We start from the raw sequence: 23,923 nt of genomic DNA, 5'->3' as shown, positions 1-23,923 counted from the left end.
CAGCAGAATCACCTGCATGTGCAGTGAGCTGTATACCTAAGCCTCTAAACGGTCGCGGCGCGTATAATTTATGAATTATTATTTTGTACTATAATGTTGGCCCCACTGTACGCGCGGCTGTTCAAGCCGCACCAATGGGGAGTCCCATCTTGTTGGAAACTGAGATAAAAAGCACCGCCATTGGCGTAATCTCTTCAAAAACCAGAAATTTAGTATAAATCTACTAAAACGATACATCTTTACCTTGAAATTGAATTTTTTTTGCCAAATATGTACATTGTTTTAAATGTTATACGAATATTATAATTATTCTGATTTCCGGTATTTTCGTTTATTTTATCTAGTGGAAAATAATTGTTCTATTCTTTGTTTCAGTATCTTTTCTTAATATGGATATCTCTTCGCTTCTCAGTAAAAAGGAAGGATCTATGCTTGCGAAGTAATTCTTATATTCAGTAAGATACGAAGTTCTGTTTAAATCCTCTACTATAATCATCCATCACGAACAATGTGATGTCCAATTAATTCTGAATTAATTAAACAGTCGCACGTTTCAGCCGATATAACGAATTCACGATTTCAGTAATTGATTTTGAGTTTATTAATAACCTCGAGGATCGTGTTTAATTAGAAATGTATTATGTAAATTGACTCAGCAGAAGTAGTCTCTAATTTATTACGTATTTTACATGAAACAGACTCTACATTGTGTTATATAAATTGCATATAATTACGGCAATCTTATCTAATTATCCAAGATCCATAAAGTTGTTTATTCGTATCACGACGAAGGAACTAGGGAGAAGGAGATTGTAAAACACAGGAGGAAAGAAAGGAAATTATTTGAATCCCCCCCCCCCTTTTTTGTCATTTTTACGACGTGATTTCAGATATAAAATTTGCACAAAATTCATAGATTTCATACGAAATCCGTATGAAATGTATCTGGATAGCAGAAAACTTTTATTTTCCTTATAACAGTAAATTATATTTTATTTCGAAGTAAGAAATCAATGATCATTAATACTTTTACCTTTGGATATTATGCTTTTAATGCGAATGGTATTCGATTCTATTTATCGACTTAAGTTACAGGTAATTTAATTAATATCTTTGCTTTTATATCTTATACATGGCAGAATCAAAGTATTGATTTAAAAAGATATTCATGCTTGTTACGTCGTACAATTAATTTCCTTATTGCTCTTGTTAACTGGTAATTTTCGATGTTCCACGGTGTTTCCCTTTATTATTAGTAGACATAAAACGTTAGCGTCGATAGAACATAGAAGCTCAAAGCAAATAATTATCTACGTGGGATACATATAATTACATATATGTATTCTACTTTCTTTTTTATGTATACTTCCTTACTGTGTTTTTTTACCTACCAACTTTTTCCCATTGAAGATAGATGGTCTCCCGAACATTTCTACTTTTTTCCTTATCTTTGTCCTACAAGGCCTGTATTTATGGAAATGGGAAGTGCTATATCAGATCTTTACAAGTACTATGCTTTCGTATCTTTCTATCCTTTATATTGTCATTGAGAGAAACGAAATAATTCTGCAACAAATCGTTAATAATATATATCTTCTCATAGTTAATTATGTTCTATCCATATTTTATGAAACATATGTAGACGTATATGTAGACATTTAAAACTGTATTTTCTGACAATGGAAAAGCCAACAAAATTGATTAAAATTATTTTCATTTAACTTAACATTCACCTTAAGTTTTATCAAACTGTGTTCTTCGTTTTTCTAGAAAAACACTTAACCTGCGCCAACGACGAAAGCGCGCTGAAAATGCTGGTTTTCATCCGATCGCCAGAGTTAAGCAGCGCGCGGCACGGAGAGGTACTAAGATGGGTGACCGCCCCTTAGGAATTCTGTGCGCCGTTGGTAACCCACCCTTTTATTTTTTTTTAGCAGATATTAGAAAATGTAAACAAAGAAGATCCACGAAAGACCTCTTTTTTTCTTGAAAAGAAATCGTCCGCGTATTTTCAAGCTACGCTACGTTCATATCATAAGCAACGCGCTATTCAAATCACTCTCTCTGTTGCAGCGAGTTATCGGCTCTTCAAATTTCAAATATTCTAACCTGTCTTCTCACCTACGTACATATATCTACGTACATGGCATCCTCGCCCTCGTTTCGATAACGAGAGCAACGTTTGTCTAGCGAAGAAGTTGGAACTGTGCGCATCAAGAGAATTAAATGGCAATAAGTCGTAAGAACCGTGTGAGTATAATTCGTTACCTTGCTCATGTTCTCTCTAACTGCAGCATTCCGTCAGCTCCATCTCTAAGTGTCTAAACAAAACACCCTTTTGTAGAAACCAATAAACTGACTGTCTTAGAGAATTCTTCATAGAGTGTGTATATCAAGGCGAGCAACAGCATATCGCTTCTGACCCAAGCCAAGTGGTTGTCCGAAGATAGAGAGGAGGATGGTCCCTCGCGCTGCTCGTTGCCCCACCCGTGGATATTCCAGTCTAACCAAACAAGTATCGCCTCTGTCGGTCGGTATCTCGGCCCGTAGATCGGATCGCGATCGATAGTTACGCCAATGGGTTGAAACGAGGCAACAGAGAGAGAAAGAGAAAGGAGAAGAAGAGAGGAGAGCGGCGGCCGATGGCGCGGCAGGTAGAGGCGAGGGTCTCGGCCCGTGTATACTATAATTACGAGTAACTCAGCCACATTTGCGTTGATCCGACACCTTAAAGATAACATTTAGCGGCCCCTTTTATCTCCGCGGCAAACAAACCAATTTATACCTCAGCTCGCTTTGTGCCTGTCTCTGTCTCTGTTTCACCAATGCTCAGCCTCGCTCTCCTCCTCTCTATCGCCGAAAAAAACCCCGCCCCGAACTACGAATTAGGAGCATCCTTCTCCTCCTTTTACCATCTTGCTTGCTCTCGTGCCTCTCCTTTACTTCCCTTTGTGCTGCTTCTTTCCTTGCATCTTCCTCCTCTTCGTCTTCGCCTGTTTCTTCCTCCGCTATTTTCCTCTTCTTCTTGTTCTTCGCTGATTTTCGTCTTCTTCTTCGCAGGCTATTTTGCTCGTGTCCTTGATCCTATTCTGGGGTCTTCGTCGCTTTCTCGCGCTGCTGCCTTGGCCGCTCGTTCGTCCTGGTTTGTCGGTGGTCGTTAGATTTTGGTACGAGCGTCTTGATGTAACTCTTGATGTCCCGCTGCTCTTCTGTTCCTTTTTTCTTTTCTGGTATTTCGCGGAGGAATTTCAATTTTCGTAGCAATTACGGCGGAGTTTCTTTCAACCGGTCTTTATGCGACCTCAACTGGATGAATGAATGACCGGTTAATCCAAGGATACGCGTAGATTCCAGATATCATACACGCCAGATGACACATAGAAGAAAAGGCGCTTAAACACAGACTCCTTTCACTTCCTAAACACCGTAAGTATTACGTTGACATATCGTAGAAATATTTTTCACAATTTCTATACATTCATGCGCACGATTAAACTGTCCAATCAAAATTCGCAAGTACATGAACATCCGTGTCTCGTTGATTTTTTAATCGTCTTAATAACGTTTACTTATACCGTTGCCAGAGAAGAAGAAGAAGAAGAAGAAGAAGAAGAAGAAGAAAAAGAAGAAGCAAAATTTGGACGAAGAAAACCGATAGAGTGGCAGATTGTACGAAGAGACGTGCAGCGGAAGATTGAAATTAATCAGCTCTTGGACGGATCGTTATTTCTATTATCCTGCGTTTCGCTCTCAGCAAGTTTCACAGCGAAGGACAGCGGACTTTCTCAAATTTCACGTGTATTATTTACTCAATTGGTCACGGTTCTTCCCTCTCGCTGGCCTTCTTAATAGACGGCCAGATGGAGTTAGTCAATGCCTAATGAATTACTTATCGCTGAGGGAGGATCGGGGCAGCGAGAAAAGGGCGAGGGAGATTTGATTAATGATTATAGTTGTTCGGTTAACATCTGAGATTCCGCTTTTTTCTCCCCTGCTGTATTATTGGCTTCTACTGTAAACTTATTAACCTTACGTTTTCATCCGTCCTTCCTTTTGTATGTTTTCTTTGTGAATGATTATATATGGGAGGCAGGCTTGGGTAAATTTGATTTCTAATACAAATAAAAAATAACTACTCGAAAGAGGGGATCGTTTGTTGCTTTTAACTGAAGAAACGACAGAGGGAAAAATATCAATCGTTTTATGGCGAGCTATTTAATAGCGACATAATTATAGAAGCAAAAGCAAGAGCAACACGAACGAGCAAATTTATATAAGCGAAAATTTATCGTGGCTTTTTTTAACAAGAAGATGCATAATTTATACTGATTATGTAGTTTGATGCTGCGCACAGAAGGATAAGGAAGAGGAAGGAGGAAAAATTAAAGAGCCGATCGAGGTCGTTAGAGATACAATCTCCGGAATTGCCGATCAAAAGCTTGAAATCAGATCCCACGGTTGTGATTATGGCGTCATGAGCGGTAATGGGATCGTATCAACCTGAAATTTTATTACTTTCAATATTTGCCACGTCCGCAATCCCACGTATCCCAATTTCCCATTTATTTTCATCTTTCGTGCATATTTTCCATTTTTAAGATACACGTCGCTGCCTTTCCAATTCTACGATATTCCAAAATATTCGTAAGATAAAACGACGCTATAATAATAAACACGGAGTGTTGTAACGCGTTCCCTTCCTGTCGTGACATAAAACGATAATAAAATGTAAGATAGTTTATCGATCGACAGGTTGGCGCTTCTTAGATGCTCATCTTTTCGCTGCCCTTCAACAACAAATTTTATCTCGCGATATACCGCGATAGGATTCTCATGCCGATCCTTCCTACTTGCAATTTTCTAACCGATTTGTATTCCGTGAGAAACAATTAATTGGCCGTATATTTCTCAACGACAACCGTAAGTTTCAACATGTCGCTACGAAGATAGATGGATTCACACTGCTACACAGTTTTGTACTCCATGTTCGTTGTTGCAGTAGATACACAGTATCTATTACCTGTTTAATGTGAAGAAATATCTACTACTTCGCCGAATGACAAGATCACGATGTATTCGGATGGCAACTAAGTGATTGGCGATTTTACCATTAGGTGGTAATGACAAATTCTGCAATCACTTAGTTGCCAACCCAATAGAAATACGTAGGACGCGATCTGTACGAGTCAGGCGGACAAAAAGAAACGGAAGCTCCGGCGTATTATCATGGAGCGCTGCAGCTTCCTAAACCCTCGCCAAAGAAACGAGCGAAGGAGGAAACGCAGAGCGTGGCAGTAGGCAGAAAAACCCTCGAAACGAGGAGTGAAACAGGTGCCAAGAAAACACGTTCGCTCGTGCGCTCGCGCGTGCAGACATTAGTCGCCACTGTCGGCAGTCGCGCGCCCTCGTCAAGGTGCGTTTTCACCGACTTCTGCGGGCGCCCTTTTTCCCTCCGCTTTGCGAATATTCAATCGCGTCAAAAGCGTCGTTTCGTTGTTCGACGATCGCACGTCGAACCGGAAATCGAACGTCCGAGTGCTGTAAAGGCTGGTTCATACACGGCCACAGGTTTAATCGAGCAAAGCGGACGATTTACGCTGTTGATTCGCGGAAAAGTAACGTTTTCGTCTTCGTCCACGGTGATCCTACAACGCGAATATCGTCAATTCGGCTTTACTCGCTGCTTCAACTTACTTAAACTACTGGCCGTGTGTGAACCAGCCTTAAGGGCGCTGCGATCGCGCGCTCGGGGACCAGACCGAGTTTAGACGATTTTGGAATCGTTGTAGACGAGTTTGCGAACAGATTCGTGAAATTCGATAACTGTTTACGGTATAACGCTATCGCTACTTTGGTGTAAACTCGGCCTGAGAAGCCTTTGGATGTGGAGAAGTCGCTGAAACGCAGCAACGAACTGCTAGACGTAGCGAGAAACACGTCGATGAACCATCGAAAACAGTGTTCTCCTCTTATGTGATCCAAGCTCGAACGAACGAAAGCAAATGAAAAAGACAAAAAGCGAGCAAGAAGAGAAGAAAAAAGAGAAAAGATATATAAGAACCTTCGAAGAGACTGAAGAGTAGAGCGAACAGATAGAAACAGAGTAAATGCCACAGCTTAGAGCGAAGAAGGATAGGACGAAGCCAAGGGATAAAAAAAAAAGGAAGAGCGTGTTTTCGAGCGGAGAAAAGGATCAAAGGAGGCTGAGAAGAGAGCAAGAGGCGAGAGACTGGAGGATCGAAGGTGTTTTTCGGGGCGTGGCGAGGGCCGCGTGATTACCAGGAGGATCGGTTAGCGCGGTGAGAGTTCAAAGCATCAAAGAGGCCCGACCAGCGAGAAATTGCTTAGGATTCATCTGCCGGCACGGGACCCTCCGGACGCGTTTCGTTCTCTTCTCTTCTCTTCTCTTCTCGTTCTCTATCTGTTCTGCGGCCGGGGTATTGTGTGCGTACCAGGCGTCGGGGGAACCTTCCCCTGCGCCTCTCTGCACCTTTAACGGATTGCCCTTTAACTAACGATCGAATGCCTTTGCAGGAATACGCCTGGCACCTTGGACCGCGATCCGACTCTGCTCGAGAGCACGACTCCTTCACCGTGATGGGCCTCGCAGCACTCGCGGCGGCAATATTTTTGGAGATCGCTGGATGGATGGATGGAGTTTGTATAGACCGTCGATATTGCCACTTGGCTCGCTCAGGGACGATCGTTAGGTAAGACAAGATGATGGCTTGCTTCGTGACACTTTGCGATCGCGATTCTTACTGAGAAACGCAGATTCAGGAAAAGGGTGATTAGCGATGAAGTTGACTCGGTGAGTGATGAAGGGAATTTTAAAGGCAGAGAATACGTACGACAACGTTGTGAAGCTTCCGATGGAATTGCACCAGGTGCTCAAGCAACCCAGATGTTGCAACTTATTCTTCAGAGAGCGTAGGTTAGCTAGGAAATTGAGAATATTCAGCCGTTGATGAATCGTTGATGAGACTTTCAACGCCGAGGAAGCAAAAAGAAGCAAGTGTTCTTATAAATACGAAAACGTGGCCGTTCATTAGCAGCGCCATCCGGCGGCTAATTTTTGAAACTGCATAGACAAAATGATGAAACCATTGAAAATATTGCAAGATTCCATACTAATTCTAATTCTATGATTCTTGTAATTGTCACAAAAGTATACGCGATAAATTACAATTTTATCCATTAAACTGTCATAGGTTGCTATGAAGAGATACTGTTTGGACTTTTACGCGTAAACATGCACACAGAGCTGTCAATATGCGAAAATACAATGTTCATTGAAAGTTACAAAATACAGAACCAAAGTATAGTACTTTTTACGATACAAGGACATTTCGATCAGCATTCCATCGCTGATATTTCGATTCAGCGACTATTCTCGTCGCAGGGAATACGAGTACCACACGACCGCATTCTCAAGTTGAAAAATTACACACATCAAACGGAAGCTGCACGCTAAGCGTTCGTAACTGACGAAGAGTGTCATCTCGACATCGAAATGAAAGAAATTCGTTTCAGCGCCAATGTCGGAAGGTTCATTTCGAATTTGGCGTGGAATGCAAGAAGCCTGTTGCAACGCTAAATTAGCGAATTATTCGGAAATAGCTACGCTTTAAATTAGAAAAAAAGCAACAGGTTGTAGGAAAACTTCGGGCGTTTTAATCTTTCAATTTTCAAAGGGTTCAATTTTCAAAGGGTTCAATTTTCCAGTCATTCCAGGACGATGAAAACTGCTACGAAAATAATTCCACGATTTCCGGCGATTATCGCTATCAAATTATCCTCAACTGTGTTACTTCCGGTCGCCGGGAACACGATGATTCGCCTCAGCCAAAATCCGTCGATCGGAATTTCCTCAACCATTTTTGTGACACATACGAATCTTCCCCATACGCTTTACAAATGTTTCCCACTGTTCCCGTACCTGTAATTCCCCTACGACACTTTTAAAGCAGCGGCACGTGACAAACACGCGTCTTATCGATAGACGTTTTCGCTTTTAGCAATAGTTTCAGCAACGAAGATACGCAAAGAGCGCTTGAAATTTACCTACTCGCGAGTACGACAAATGTACTAAATAAAGTTATAAAGAACAAGAGACTAACCAAGTAAGAATTATGAGCGAAACGACACAGAGACATCTATTAAAAAACGCACGATTTATCCATTGAACGCGGTATACGCAAATGGATTGTTCAAGTGAAACACTTGTTTGTATAAATGCAGACAAATAGTTTCTACAAAGACTAATTTTCTTACACGTGACGATCAATAATTTTTCCATTGCTCGAATCTCTAAGAATCTTGACAACTTTTCGACGATTTTTTCACATCAACTGGAGTTTGCAAACATTTTCACGAGACCCAAACGCTTGTGTACGAATGAGCGCTAAAAGAGGGCGCTGTTTCGTTTCGAGGATCACTGGGATTTTGGTCGAAATCTGCTATATGCCAGAGGATGCTCACTTATTAGGTGCTTTATATTCTCGCGAGGATTTGCCGACGTGCTTTAAAACGGTAATCAAATTTCATTATTGGCTTCTTTACGTTGCCTGTTTTATTTTCGGACGGCTACTCTTTAGGCTACGTGGAAACTGGCAATAATAGGACTTTGCTGGTGGAATGGAATCTTCCATTGCTTGATCTCTGATTTATTTTACTGTTCGTAGAAATGTTTGAAGAAGCGAACTTTTTATGGAAACGGACGAACCGTAATTGAAAATGAAAATGTCTAACGGTATAACGAAATTCTTACGTTTATTTTTTCCTCCAACTCTTTATGTTCGTTTATTTTTCTCGCGTCTTTTATTGATCTTAAATTAACGAAGAATCCTGTCGAAGAATTAACGAAGAAATTATCGATTCCTGGAATATAAACGATTTCGAAATTAAAGATACACCTGTTAAACAAAATAGCGTCGTTTATTCTCCTTACAAAGTAGATGTTTCAAAAGAATAACCTACGATTAATATGAATATTTGAGAAGTTTTATTGATTTCATATTTCGCGAATGTGCTGAAACGATAAGAAAGAAGGCTGGAATTCTCAGGGTATTAATTACGTTCAATTAAGCCCGAGGATTCATTACTTTGTTGCATTCACACGACAGATTCTAATTACGCGAAACTTTTCCCAATTTAATTGCTCGAGCAGGAGCTGGCCTCTTCTTTAAACACCTTGTAATTATATACCGAAAATAAAATCTAAAAATCGTTCGTTAATTATCGTCATTCCACTTGAAAGTGTTTTTAGCGACATGACAGTTACGTAATTAATACGATTAATTAAATATCAAGACGAACGTTTTCTTAATTACACCTTTGATACCGTACGACTACGATCAAATATTTTCTCTTTAATTTCTCTTATTCGTATCCTCCGAGAAAAGCATGAAATTAGAATTCCTAAATTTCAAGTAACTCCACGTTCTTTCTGTGTGTGTTTACTTTTAACGTACTTCATCAAAGTTATAAAACTACACTTGTATCTGACAGCTTTTCAAATTTGATTTTCTCGAAACCGAGACTGCAATTGGGACAAATTTTCTGCCACGTTCTCCACTCGTTTCAATTTCACAAGTTTAAAAAAGCAGAAAACAAGAAACGTTTCTGTTGTTATTTCTTTATTTAGCTTTTCAGTATTTAAACTCGCCCCGCTCGACATTTCTATATTCTTTTGATAACTGCATTGTCACGTAAGCGTTTATTATATATTCGATAAAACGCCTTTATGATATTCAACACTGAATCATCAATAGCGCTTTTTTTTGTTTTTTAGGTTATCTCCTGCGCTCCTCAATATTATTACTATTATTAATATTTTCAATAAAATAATAACTATTTATTGTACCCGGGCTCATAACCTATTGTTATTTCTGTATTTAGAGGTAGGATCACAATATCGTGTTATTAATTTATTCTTCGGATAAATTTATCACATCGTTGTGAGCTGAATAAACTTTATTGCACGTTCTTACATGGACTAGGGATAAAAAGAAAAGAATATCTTAAACCTATCGATTAAATCTATCGATTATATCTAAAACTATCTTCTAGTTACTATTTATTGTAACTAGCGCATCTGAATATAGATGGCGAGCGCGAACTCACATTGTCATTTTCAACAGTTTCTCATGCAATCAACGAATCTGTGTCACACGATCGAGCTATTATTGGCTTGGCAACAAAGTGATTGCGGATTTTGTCAACCTAATATTATCGCGTTACGTTAGACCGACCTTTGGTATGCGTGCTTTTTTAATGACTTTCTATTTACGATAATTCGTACGTATTATTTTCTTGCCTGACTTTTAATAGATTGATATCGATACGCTGAAAATACTCTGTAGCAGGGTATTTGGAATAGCAATAACAAATGGACACGCTGCTCGAGTTGATTGATTTATTCATAGGAAAGAATCGGTTTGCAGAAGCAAGTGTTAATTTGGAAAACATCAGCGTGACGTTGACACGCTATAAAACACTTTATAGTTGAGGAAGCTCGAAAGTCGTGAGTAACGGTGAATTGCAAGAGCCGGCTGAGTTTAATTCACGTCACAGTTTTCACGACTTTAAATAACCTACCTTGCAGCTTCAAACCTCACAACCTACCGTCTGACGTCGTGTAAGTTGGACCGAGCAAACGAGAAAATCAAACAAACCGATACTCGTGGAAATATTTTCTCTGCTTGTGTAAATCTAAAATAACGTGTACATTTATTTCAGAAAGGTTAATCACAGTCGTGGACACTTTTTAAAATAGAACAATTCTTTTCAAACCGGACTAAACGACTAACTTCACACACAGGATCATATGACCAGCTTCCTGGAAGCTACGAGGATCAGTTTGCTGGATGACGCGTAGAAAACATTCTGAGAAAATTGCGATCGACCGGAATCGCGAAGATCGTTCTTTATTTTAAAATTTAAGCAACACGTTTTCCACAATTATGTCGCGATTCGCGGATTACAAATGGAATTTGTTTTTGAACTCGACTAAGTAACGCAAACTACTCTTTTATCAACAGGAGATTGTTCTAGGTACGAAAAGAAGCCAGAGAATAACATTTATTCGTTTATGGCCTCATTTTCGAGAAGATAAAGTTCGATGTACGATACATTTAAAAATTTATTTTTCTCGAAAACAAAGAATTTTATAAAAGAATTTTATCCTGAATTTTCGACTTATTCTCACGCGCGGTTTTACCTCCTGTCGATTAATTGCTCCTGTTCGATCCGCGATTAGCCAAGTTTCAAGTATATTCGTCACATGTTTAATTTTCCCGGAAATTGAATTTTCTCGTCCTACGAAAAAATTGTTTTCTCTCTTTCTGACTCATTTTTACATCATCAGTCGCGGCATAACTCTTGAAAACGCGTTGTTTAAATTTCCCTTACAGGTTTGAAAAGTTGTAAAGAAAATTGTCCCTTGCTTTTCTCTTCGCCATTTCGATCAATCGGAATTTTCTGAAAATTATTTTATCCAGTAAAGCAATTGTTCTAACTTCTGAAGAACAGCACGTCGTTTGACCCGATTTCAAGAAACTTTTTTATTTATTTTTGTCATCTTAAAAAAGTGTAATACAATATCTTAATTCTGTGCCATGAAATCTTGTCAAATTCAACCACCGTGCGCACTGAACATTTGTTTAAATTAAATGCACGTGTTTTCTTTAATTAGACGAGTGCACGTTATCTGTTTATCAGCGTCCGGTAGCCATCGGCCGGGATCCTCGTGTCGAATTTAAATGGCCGGTTCTCTTCTTTCAAGCGTCTGTTTACGGCTGTTGTACACGGCTCGTGCTCGTCAGATGAAAAACCGATAGATCTAGCGGTAAACGAGCGAGGAAAAAACGGAATACATACAAACACACAGAACATAGATATCTGTTTTGAAAATCAGAGAACGCAGCCAACGATTCGTTGTTCCTCGGGCTTCCTGTTTGTTTGTTTGCCCGTTCCGCGTGCCTGTTTGTCTAATTAATATTAATAAGTTCTTATCTTTCTTTTTTCTTGATCCTCTAGCGATAGCTATATTTAGAACACAGGAGTCTTGTTGCAAGTTAAAATGTAAGGTATTACGTGGGAAGAATATTTAACATGTACACTGTGTATATATAGACATCTCGGAATAGCGTTGCCTGTTAAATTACTTAACTTTAATCATTTTTCATCATCCATAATTCATCGAATTTCTCGAAACGTAATCCACCGCCTAAGAATTGTTATTTCAGTTTCTACGTCAAAGATTTTTCTAATTTTCCCTGGCTATATATAACATCTGTTTCTTCACGGTCGTTGAACATTTAGGACGATATTGCGATGCTCTTATTAAGTCTGTGTTAAATGGATTTCTTCGCACTGTACTCGGGTTAAGAACAGCTATTTACGTGATATAATTGAAAAGAACGATAGTTTGATGTCGTGTTGTATACTGTGATTTCTATCGATACCAGCGCCATCTTATGTACACACGCATTAACTTACGATCATTGTAATCGGGAAACAATCAACTATGTTCATGGTAACTGGTAAGATCGTTGAAAATTGTATTGTTTGGTTTTTCATTTTTATCGTTTCGAGCATTTCTGAACACGCGATCATCTGTTTTTCCATGCAAACTGTTGTAAGTCGCGAGATTTTCTCGGTAAACAGTAACACGATATTGCTTTTTGCATTGCGTCGTTGAAAATTGTCGAGGAAGAACCGTCGTTGCTGTCACAGTAGTTGGAAACTAATTTCCGTGTTGCCCAAAAACAGTTAGATCTACTTTTACTGTTTTTTAGTTAGATTTACTTTGACTGTTCAGGTAAAACGAAGTGAAAATTCTGAACTTTGTCCAACAAACTTCGGTTTCTTCGTTTGACAACGGTGCGCCACATTTCTCTGAATTTTGTGACCATGATAAATTCATATACAGGGTGGTTGGTAAATGGTGGTACAAGCGGAAAGGGGGTGATTCTACGCGAAAAGTCGAAAATATAGAATAACAATCTTTTTTTTAATTTTTCTTTCTTCTTTTTTTAAATTTTTCCATCGAGACGTTATAACGAGACGCGATAAAGTGCACGCGTACCGAACGACAATTCAAAGTCGATTTTCTCGAAAACAAAGCCTCAGACGAAAAATTTTTATTCTATATTTTCGACTTCTTTTTTCGCGTAGAATCACCCCCTTTCCGCTTGTACCACCAGTTACCAACCACCCTGTATATGTAATTTATTGTTAATGTCAACGCCATGTGTATACGGTTAACAATATCAAATTTCTATATTCAATTAATTATATAATCATAAAAAATATAAAATGGAAATTATATAACTTAAAAAGATGTATAAGATATAATTATATTAAAATATTGGGCTGGAAACTAAGTGATTGCGGATTTTGTCATTGGGCGGTACTGACAAAATCCGCAACCACTTAGTTGCCAAGCCAATATCAAACGTCGAATATTTTGGATAATAATTACAAAGTGAAAATGCTGAACTTTGTCCAACAAACTTCGATTTCTTCGTTTGACAACGGTGCGCCACATTTTTCTGAATTATGTGGCCATGGTAAATTCATATATTTGTAATTTATTGTTAATGTCAACGCCATCTGTATACGGTTAACAATATCAAATTTCTATATTCAATTAATTATATAATCATACAAAATATAAAATGGAAATTATATAACTTAGAAAGATGTATAAGATATAATTATATTAAAATATTGGGCTGGAAACTAAGTGATTGCGGATTTTGTCATTGGGCGGTACTGACAAAATCCGCAACCACTTAGTTGCCAAGCCAATATCAAACGTCGAATATTTTGGATAATAATTACAAACTTAAATTAAAGTTAGAGCCGTTAGGTGAGTGCATTTTTACTGAAAGAAAATAATAATATAACGAGAATAATATATATAAGATGTAATTATATTAAAATATTGGGCTGGAAACTAAGTGATTGCGGCTTTTGTCAATACCACCCAATGACAAAATCCGCAATCACTTAGTTGCCAAACGAATACAACGAGTTCGACGTAGAGAACAACGTACAGAGATTATGAACGTACGCTTGATCTATCAAACGATCGATTTCATATTGTGCACTTGGAAGGTCCGTTGAAAAGTAGATCGTGCGGAGGCGTATTTTTATAGAAAGTTGATAGCAAGGTAGAGTCTAATTACAGAGAAATTTGTTTCCGATTTAAGAAGATGTTAAATATTTACCTTTTGCTATCTCGCCTGCCGAGCAAATTATCTTCAAGCGCGCAGTAAATTATATTCTCCGTTTGCCACTTCTTTTTTCATGTTTCTTATCTCGAGAAGCCTCGTAACGAAAGAGCGTTAGCTGCGAGGCAAACCGACGAACAGGATGGCCGATGGTCAGTTACCAAGGCAATGAACGCTGTCTGCAAACATAGCAAAGTAAATGTATATATTTATTTAATAAAAAAAAAAAAAAAAAAGATCGACGCGTATAAACGTGCGACGAGTGTTAAAAAATAATAATAAAAAAATCTGCAACTCTTGGATACTTCGTACTTAGAAGAAAATCGAAAAGTATTGGGATAAAATAGATAAAAAGGTGCTGATAATCGTGGAAATTTAATTTAATAAAAAAAAAAATTAATTTCAAAAATTAAACCAGCAAATTATCAGAGTCGAAATATTTGCACGAATGTTTTGTACAAATTTCTACTTGACACGTGTACTGTCGCATCTCGATGTGTAGACACTCGGCTAATCGCGTTCTCGCTACCAATAAACCACAAATTCATTGAAACGTTAGAATCAATAACAGCTGTGGATAACGTTTTATACGCGCGTTATCGTATGCGCTTTGCATATTTTTCCGTATTTTACGTGCACGAATATCGCATGTATCGCGTGCATAAGCATTTACGATCTAATGGTAACAAGGATATCGACGTAATTCGTGTGTTTCGTTACGAGCCAGCCCTTGTTCCCAACCGTCGGTGTTTTCTTTCCTCTTTACAGCTCCACGTGAATATACGTACGTCGAGTACCGAGCCATCGATAACGAGAATAAAACAAATATCGGAAACGAGCATGTTTGTTTTGGTTTATTATTCCTAATAATCGAAGCCATTTTCCTGACTGGAACTCCTCGCAGCTCTCGTTTTATTTACAGTTTCGCGTTTTTATTTCTATATTTTATTTCTAATATTCCAATGTTTCTTACTGTGTTTATATTTTATTATTATTTGTTGTTATTATTATTGTGTTAACTAAATAATAAGCGGTAGTATAGAAGCATAGATAAGACGTATTATAGTAATCTTTCTTTGATACAGTGTCGATTCGTATTATTTGTAATATTTCTCTGAGTCTTACTACTAGCAATTTACGTTACATTGTCCCAAACGAAGACACGCTATCTCAGTTCTCTCGACAAACTACTCCAATTCTCACTGCGCTCTGTACGAACCAGTGTTTTTACATCCTCTTCCAACTTTGCTTTGGTGATTTTCTATTTTTCCCATTTTTATTTCCACATATCTTTGGCTCAGGTTCGCTATACAGTGTTTTATTGTGAATTTTTCCTGTCACATATTTGTTACAGTTCTTCTTCATCTGTGTATTTGTCTATCTTATTTATTTTGCTGATTTTCATTGCTCCAATTGTCATTGTACTCTGTGCTAAATGGTGCAGTCTATCTACCTGTTATTTGTACCACAATTTACTTGTTATTTTTATTTCTATGTGTCTTTGGTTCAGACTAGATATACAGTGTTTTATTCTGAATTTTTCCTGTCACATATTTGCCACAGTTCTTCTTCATCTGTGTATTTGTCTACCTTATTCATTCTGCTGATTTTCATTGCTCCAATTGTCATTGCACTCTGAACCAAATGGTGCAGTTTATTTACCTGTTATTTTTATTTCTATGTATCTTTGGTTCAGATTAGCTATACAGTGTTTTATTCTGAATTGTTCCTGTCACATATTTGCCACAGTTCTTCTTCATCTGTGTATTTGTCTACCTTATTCATTCTGCTGATTTTCATTGCTCCAATTGTCATTGCACTCTGAACCAAATGGTGCAGTTTATTTACCTGTTATTTTTATTTCTATGTATCTTTGGTTCAGATTAGCTATACAGTGTTTTATTCTGAATTGTTCCTGTCACATATTTGCCACAGTTCTTCTTCATCTGTGTATTTGTCTACTTTTTCATTCTGCTGATTTTCATTGCTCCAATTGTCATTGCACTGTGAACCAAATGGTGCAGTTTATTTACCTGTTATTTTTATTTCTATGTATCTTTGATCCAGACTAGATATACAGTGTTTTATTCTGAATTTTTCCTGTCACAAATTTGCTACAGTTCTTCTTCATCTGTGTATTTGTCTACCTTATTCATTCTGCTGATTTTCATTCCTCCAATTGCCATTGCACTCTGTGCTAAATGGTGCAGTCTATCTACCTGTTATTTGTACCATAATTTGCCTTTATTTATCTGCAGTTTATTTACCTGTTATTTTTATTTCTATGTATCTTTGGTCCAGACTAGTTATTCATCTAACATTGTTTTAGCACGTGTTCCATCTATTCTGACTTTTTCACATATTTGCCACAGTTCTTTTTCATCTCTATATTTTTCTACCTCATTTATCCTGTTGATCTTCCATTGCTATCTTCTTATCTTCTCAGCGTCATTGTGTAATATCAACAATGTTATATCGACAAGACATATCAATCTGTTTCTAGTTGAGAAGCTTGAAATATCGACAATCCAAAGGTATCCTTATTTGTGCTTCCTGTTGCATTTATTAGGTTGGCAACTAATTGATTGCGGACTTTCTCAATACCACCTAATGACAAAACCCGCAATCACTTAGTTGCCAACCCAACACATACAATTAAGCATCATCGATCATCAGGCTTGCAAAATGATCGAGAAAGGAAGAAATCATTTCGACCATGTTGTAATCTTTATTTTATCAGAACAACACGGTAGAGAAAGTAATTTCATAGAAATACAATGCATTGTCGATGAAATAAATGAACACGGAGCGAGACCAATGGAACATTTTCGCGCTGTCAGCGATCGAATTCTCCATCCGTCGGACTCCATTTCTTATCGAGACAACCAGCAAAATCTAGAAATCTCTTTGCTGTAAAAATTACTCGTGTCGTAGTAAACCGCGTGAAAGGTTTTTCGAAAAATATTCAACGCTGTCGCCGAGTAAAACGATCGTAATTTTAACAAAAATAATAGCGAACTGGTGGAATTTTCTTGTCCGACGGCTGCTTTCACCGCGATATCGTTGCGTAAGCGAACAAATGGAACTTCTTTCAAAGGAATAGTCGCGATACAACGAGAAATATTCGATAAATCGATGCTCGATCGATTAAAATGATTTTAATTTCCTGCGCTCACTTCGTTACATCGACGTTACAAACGTATTTTCACGTTTTGCAAAGCTTCCTTCGAACAAATAACCGTCGTTCTGTCTGCTTTCCATTGAACTTCTCTTCGTTTAACTTTATGCAAATTTGAAAATAATTCCTTTTGTCTAACACGTTAATCAGAATTATCATTAAGTACAATTAATGGTTTTAATTTTTCATTATAGCGTCATGTTATTTTTATACAATTATCATACGTCTATATGTTATTTATAAACGTATTGTTTATAAATTCTAATTTAAATTTATAACATATAACTATTTATAAATAATATATAAATTTCATTTATAATTTATTTCTTTTCGGTCGTATAATTCCGCACCGTGAAATTTGTCTCGCTCGTACAACGTTCTAATGACGAAAAAATGATTACGTTAAAAAATATTTCGCCATACAAAATATAAGTCAAATAAAGCAAATAACAAGTATACAATTTGAAGCCGAGTGAAAGTGTATGAAATATAAAATACCGAAATGAGAATAGGAAGCCTGTAAGTAAAACGACAAGTTCGAACGAAAAGTCGTCGTCTTATTTTTAAAAAGAAAATACGTAAGTAAGGGGAAATGATCATCTTGGAATATTCGAACTAACGTTCCGCGATAAAGCCATAGAATTATAAAGAATAAATAATTCTAGTAGAAAAAATCCTCTTGGAATATTAGAGTTTCTAGCATATTATAATATTATTTTTAGAATGTTCGATATAATATAGAAACTATACAAAATAACAGCCTACGATGAGAAACGAAACAAAAAGTGTCGATTTTATTGGAAAATCCACCCCTTTAGAATATTGCTATTTCTCACGTGATTAACAAGTTTCTCTCGCAGAAATGTTTTTATCGCGACTAATTACGCCATCTGGTACAAAAAAAAAGAAAAAGAAGAAACGAGTATGGTAAATGTTTATTACGATAAGTTTAACGATATCCACAGTTTTCCTTTATTTTCCTTTCTCAAGCCGACGATTCAAGCGATTGGTTATCCAACACACAGGGTGTCTCGTCCTTAGAAACTAAGCTCTGATAACACGCAGTTTACGTATGTTACCGTTCGACGATCTATGGGTGCGTACTTATTTCTCACCGCGTATAAATCGATTAGAAAATTAGGAATTAGCAGGATTTTCCTTACGGCAGCTACCGTACAATATCACGACGCGATCAAATTTCCGTTGGAGAGTTCACTTTCCGTGGCCAGATTCGTATTTACAAAGCGCGTTGCACTAAGAAATTAAAGTATTTAACACTAGAACTACGTTGACACGAAGCTATTTCTACCAAAAGCAGTGAAAATGACTGGTCTTTAAAAAATACGTAAGAATAGAATATTTTTATATTTATTGATTTATTACTTTCTTACAGAAGGAATTTCATGTTATGTAGTATACTTTTGGTACTATTAATCCATCTGCGATTATGATTCCTAAACGAGGGTTAGAACGTTTATAAAATTGTAGAGCCAGTCATTTTGACTAGTGTGGTATTTCTAGTGTTAATATCTAGCGATCCAGCGATCGATCCGGAATTTTCCTAATAACTGATATCGTTATATCGAGTGATACGCAGTAAAAATTTGAAAATCGTGTGACAAGTTGTAGAAAACGAGGAAACTGGTTAATTGGGGTTCGATAAACAGATTGCAGCACCCTTTTACACTTCGACAAGTATCAGTCATTTTCACTGGTATTGGTATAAGTAGCCTTGATGCAAAATTATTTTCAGTTTGAATACATAAAAAACAAACTAAAATTCATTATATTATTCTTTTAGTTATCGTTGCGAACTTGTAAAACTAGTCAATTTGACTGGTGTGGTAGTTCTAGTGTTAACACTTTGACTGCTACGCCGAAATCACATGTTTCGCTGAGGGCGCCACAGGAGTATTTTTATTATTCAAAGCATATAATGGCAAAATAATAATAAATTCGTGATGTAAGACAACATTCTTCCCCAGTGGACCGCTTATCTTCTTGATGGTCACGGGTGACCATCGTTTGCGAAAGTCACTGCATCATTGCGGAAAAAAGATATAACATGAAGTAGGAATTTGAAGATAAAAATTGTAAAATCAGTCAATTTGACTGGTGTGGTAGTTCTAGTGTTAGCATCTAGCGATCCAGTGATCGATCCGGAATTTTCCTGATAACCGATATCGTCGTATCGAATGATATGCAGTAAAAATTTGATTATTTGTGAAACGTTCGAACTGCGACGCGAGATCACCGGTAATCTGTCAACTTAGTGATTTCTTGTGTCTCCGATGTGACACCAGCGCTGTCGAGAGAGTGTGGTCCGCGTGAGAGATAGCGTTGGAGCCGTGGTGACGAGAGTTGCAAATTAACTATTTAGTTGTCTTAATTATAGTACGTTATTGTATTTAGTTCACGTTAAACAACCATTGTTTCCTGTTTAACCAACACCTGATTAATTCATTTATAATAAATAAAGTAATTGTAGTAAGATCCTACACTAATAATAGAATATTTTTATATTTATTGATTTATTACTTTCTTACAGAAGGAATTCCATGTTATGTAGTATACTTTTGGTATTATTAATCCATCTGCGACATTGATACCTAAACGACGGTTGGAACGTTTATAAAATTGTAGAACCAGTCATTTTGACGTTTGTGTGATATTTCTAGTGTGAGCATCTAGCGATCCAGCGATCGATCCGGAATTTTCCTGATAATTGATATCGTTATATCGAATGATACGCAATAAAAATTTGAAAAACGTGTGGCAAGTTGTAGAAAACGAGGAAACTGGTTAATTGGGGTTCGATAAACAGATTGCAGGATCCTTTTACACTTTGACAAATACCAGTCATTTTCACTGGTATTGGTATAAGTAGCCTTGACACAAATTATTTTCAGTTTGGATACATAAAAAGCAAAATAAAATTCATCATATTATTCTTTTAGTTATCGTTGCGAAAGTCATTGCATCATTGTAATTGGAAAAAAATGTAACAAGAAGTAGGAATTTCAAAATAAAATTGTAAAACCAGTCACTTTGACTGGTGTGGGAGTTCTAGTGTTAAATCTTCGCGAATATTTATCGGTGAAAGATCTCAAAATATATTTCTCGCGTTGCTGCGCATAGAAAAAGGAACTGTTATTTTCTAAAGCAGCTACAGGCCGTCACATAAGAGGCGATACGTATTTCTTTCAACGCCGTTTCTTTTCATCGAGGTTGCATCGATCATCGATTAACAGACGTGCAATGTGACCGTAAAATTTTACTATGGCTCGTTCCACGCTTCAACAACGTGTGGCTGTGGCGAAAGTGTATTATCAGAGTCGGTTATTCGTTGCTGAAACAGAAACAGTCCGGCGAGAAATTTTCGCTCGAAGACGACCATTTTTCGCGCGATTGAAAATTCACAACTATTTTTACCGTAGCTGACGTACCAAAGAATTTTCGTGGTGAGGTCTCCGAGAAATAGCGTGGATAGGAAACGCGTGAAAATGTCAGGGAAAATGGCTCGAAAAAAACGGGAATCTTTAAAGCAGCCACAGCATTTCATTTGCCCTATGTGATATTCCGTACATAATTTAACAAAGACTCGAGAAATTGTTAAACAAAAAGTATATCTGCATGCTACTTTCATGACACCCTTTATAACTTGCAATATTATTTATTATTGTTTAGTCCGTGCCTTTCGCCTTTGGACCAACTTTCGGTTTTACATCTCTTACATCCAATTCCCTTTTTTACATGTCTACCTCCCCTCTTTTCCACTCTATTCTATCGCACTATCTTGCTTATTCCACCTCTAAAAACTAAGCATTAGGAACTATAAATTATCAATTAATGACTAAAAAATACTGCCACTTTGGTCCTTAGCCTCCTTATCGGTTACCCCCTCCTTGTCGTTTGCCCTTCTCTTCTCTATTATTGCTTTCAGTTTTGCTAAACCTTCTCCAGTTTCGTTCAGCGTTTTTCCTATGTCTTTTGGCCCTTCCGTTATTTCACATTCTTCTATTAAAAATGTCTTAGGTCTTCTTCTTTCCTTCTGCATAGTCTGCATCTTTTTCCCCCTCTTCTCATAACCTACAATATACGCTACACATTTCGAATATATTCCACGCTTCGTATAATTCGAAATTCTTCCTCGCTCTGCGTTTCGTCCCATTTCCAACCATTAGCTAAGCAAGTCAAAGAAGAAACAGTTGGCTATAAATCACGCTTATCGAACGATTAATCGGAACACGTGCGTGATTTTCTTATAGGAGTTTCAGTTTGCGAAAGATCCGACGTGAAAATCACCCAAGAACAGCCGAATATAAATTCGAACAGCGGCCAGCTAAGTCTCCTAACGTTTCCTACAAATTCGATGCTTCTTTCCCACTTACTTTACCACCGCGTGTTATCTCATTCGCGTTACGTGTATTTTATAACGCAAAGTATTAACCGAAGCAAAATTTCAGTGTTTTAATAAATTGTTGTTATATCTATATTTAGAGGTAGGATCGCGTTAGTTATTACTTTATTATTCGTGTTGAAGTGGTCACCACTTCTAAGAAAACTCTACATCTGGTCTTTTTAGTTCTCTCAAGCACCGAAGCCATCGACAGCGCGTAGACAAAAGACTGCGACAAAGTCAGACCATAAACAGTAGACAGACGACGTTGGCTTCGGTTTATTCAGTTATTGGGTAACACAGCTAGCGTGCGGTTCTGGCCCAGCTCAAATTGTATTCTTACTCATAATTACACTTCTATTTAAATATATTTTCTGCCTTACAATTTATCCACAAGTTTTCTCTGTTTACACATCGAATAACCTCAACAATTCGGATGAAAAACACCACGCTTCTCGGACACAAACGAATGAACGAAAAGGAAGTCTTAAACTATCGATCTGGTTTATCGACCGTGTCTAGTAATATCTTCTAGTTACTCCTTTTTGTAACTAACCATCGCATATAGATGGCGAGCGAGAACTCACGTTGTCATTTTCAACATAAACGTGAAAGCGACCTAATTCTGAGAATCAGTCAAAATTCTTCGAAACGTGACTGACCGATAACGCGATAAAACGTCGCTTGCGAGTACTTCGTGATCGACACGATGTCACGAGATCGAATGCCCCGGAAATTCTAAGCGAAAGTTAAAAAGTAGATTAAAGAGTTGGTTTTGCAAGGTACGCGGGATGGAAAATTCGAAGAGCGAGCAGCGGCAAGTCGAAAACCGGCCTTTTCTTGCACCGGCTTCCGGCCGATGGTGCAATTTGTTTTGCCACGTTTCGTTGGCCCTTCGATGGCAACAAATGTTACACCCTGTTCTCGGCGAAAAAACCGTGTTGGGCTTAAATCAGGCGAGCAGGGTGGCCGCTTTACACGAAGCCATTTATTTCGATACGTTTCTTACGGGCAAATTCGTCCTAATTGGTAAGTTACGAAGCGTACTTTGCAGAAGAACGAAGGAAGAAGCGCGCCGGAAGCGCTGGTTTTATATCAAATGGAATAAGAAGCTGGCGTTTCTTTGGCACCGTGAAACCTTATGATCAAATCATACGCGAATCGTAGGAAACATTACGCGCACACAGCCTCGTCAAAGTATTGCAACAACAACAACTCGTGGAAACATTTTACGAGTATATTACGTGTTTTATGCGAAACGTTTTGAAATTTCATTAGCACAGCGATCGGACACGACTAATAAGATTTGAAAGCGATCTGAAAATCTATACGCGTACAAGTTACGAGACGTTTATGGCGAAATTGTCGTTGGTGAAAAATTAGTATACGCTATGAATAATAGTCTTAAACACGTAATTAGCGTGGATGATGGTCTTGCTAAATTTTATGGCTTATCGATGTGGCGAGTAGTTGACTGTTCGACTACGTGTTATGATGTTTGCCGAGTGTATTTTGGTAAATACTAATACAATAATGGTAATTATGAATATGTAAATAATAATGGTAGTTACAAATATATAAATAATAATGGTGATTATAAATGTATAAATAATAATGGTGATTATAAATGTATAAATAATAATGGTGATTATAAATGTATAAATAATAATGGTGATTACAATTATATAAATAATAATGGTGATTATAAATGTATAAATAATAATGGTGATTATAAATGTATAAATAATAATGGTGATTATAAATGTATAAATAATAATGGTAATGGTAATGGTAAAATTTGGCAATACTTTTACGTACAATATCAAATCAGTTGCAAATTTCATTGTAACAATCAGGTGTCTCGTTGCAGTGTTAATGAGATTTCAAAGCGTTTTGCGCAACAAACCTGATTAAATAATGGTAGTTATAAATGAATAAATAATAATGGTAGTTACAAATATATAAATAATAATGGTGATTATAAATGTATAAATAATAATGGTGATTATAAATGTATAAATAATAATGGTGATTATAAATGTATAAATAATAATGGTAATGGTAATGGTAAAATTTGGCAATACTTTTACGTACAATATCAAATCA

General features: G+C 37.2%; 3 long non-coding RNA genes across 5 annotated transcripts; 2 read left to right on the top strand and 1 right to left on the bottom strand.

Moving 5' to 3' along the window:
• Window positions 1-479: 479 nt before the first annotated feature.
• Window positions 480-6,989, bottom strand: LOC126874374 (uncharacterized). 2 transcript variants are annotated; one of them, XR_007692773.1, is made up of 4 exons: window positions 6,852-6,989; window positions 1,734-6,761; window positions 1,392-1,566; window positions 480-1,310 (listed from the first exon to the last, which is right to left on the bottom strand). It is a non-coding gene; the product is annotated as an uncharacterized LOC126874374 (long non-coding RNA). The 2 variants fall into 2 exon arrangements; XR_007692772.1 differs by lacking the exon at window positions 6,852-6,989 and having other exon boundaries at window positions 1,734-2,204; window positions 2,269-6,538.
• Window positions 6,296-7,222, top strand: LOC126874377 (uncharacterized). The gene is made up of 2 exons (XR_007692778.1): window positions 6,296-6,444; window positions 6,535-7,222. It is a non-coding gene; the product is annotated as an uncharacterized LOC126874377 (long non-coding RNA).
• A 1,656-nt stretch (window positions 7,223-8,878) lies between these two features.
• On the top strand, window positions 8,879-11,691 carry LOC126874375 (uncharacterized). 2 transcript variants are annotated; one of them, XR_007692774.1, is made up of 3 exons: window positions 8,879-10,258; window positions 10,333-10,639; window positions 10,741-11,691. It is a non-coding gene; the product is annotated as an uncharacterized LOC126874375 (long non-coding RNA). The 2 variants fall into 2 exon arrangements; XR_007692775.1 differs by having other exon boundaries at window positions 8,879-10,299; window positions 10,428-10,639.
• Window positions 11,692-23,923: the final 12,232 nt, after the last annotated feature.

This window comes from Bombus huntii, chromosome 16 (genome assembly GCF_024542735.1).
Source record: "Bombus huntii isolate Logan2020A chromosome 16, iyBomHunt1.1, whole genome shotgun sequence".
NCBI lineage: Eukaryota > Metazoa > Arthropoda > Insecta > Hymenoptera > Apidae > Bombus > Bombus huntii.
Note: the sequence above shows the minus strand (reverse complement) of the source record. Positions and strands in the feature narration are given on the sequence as shown.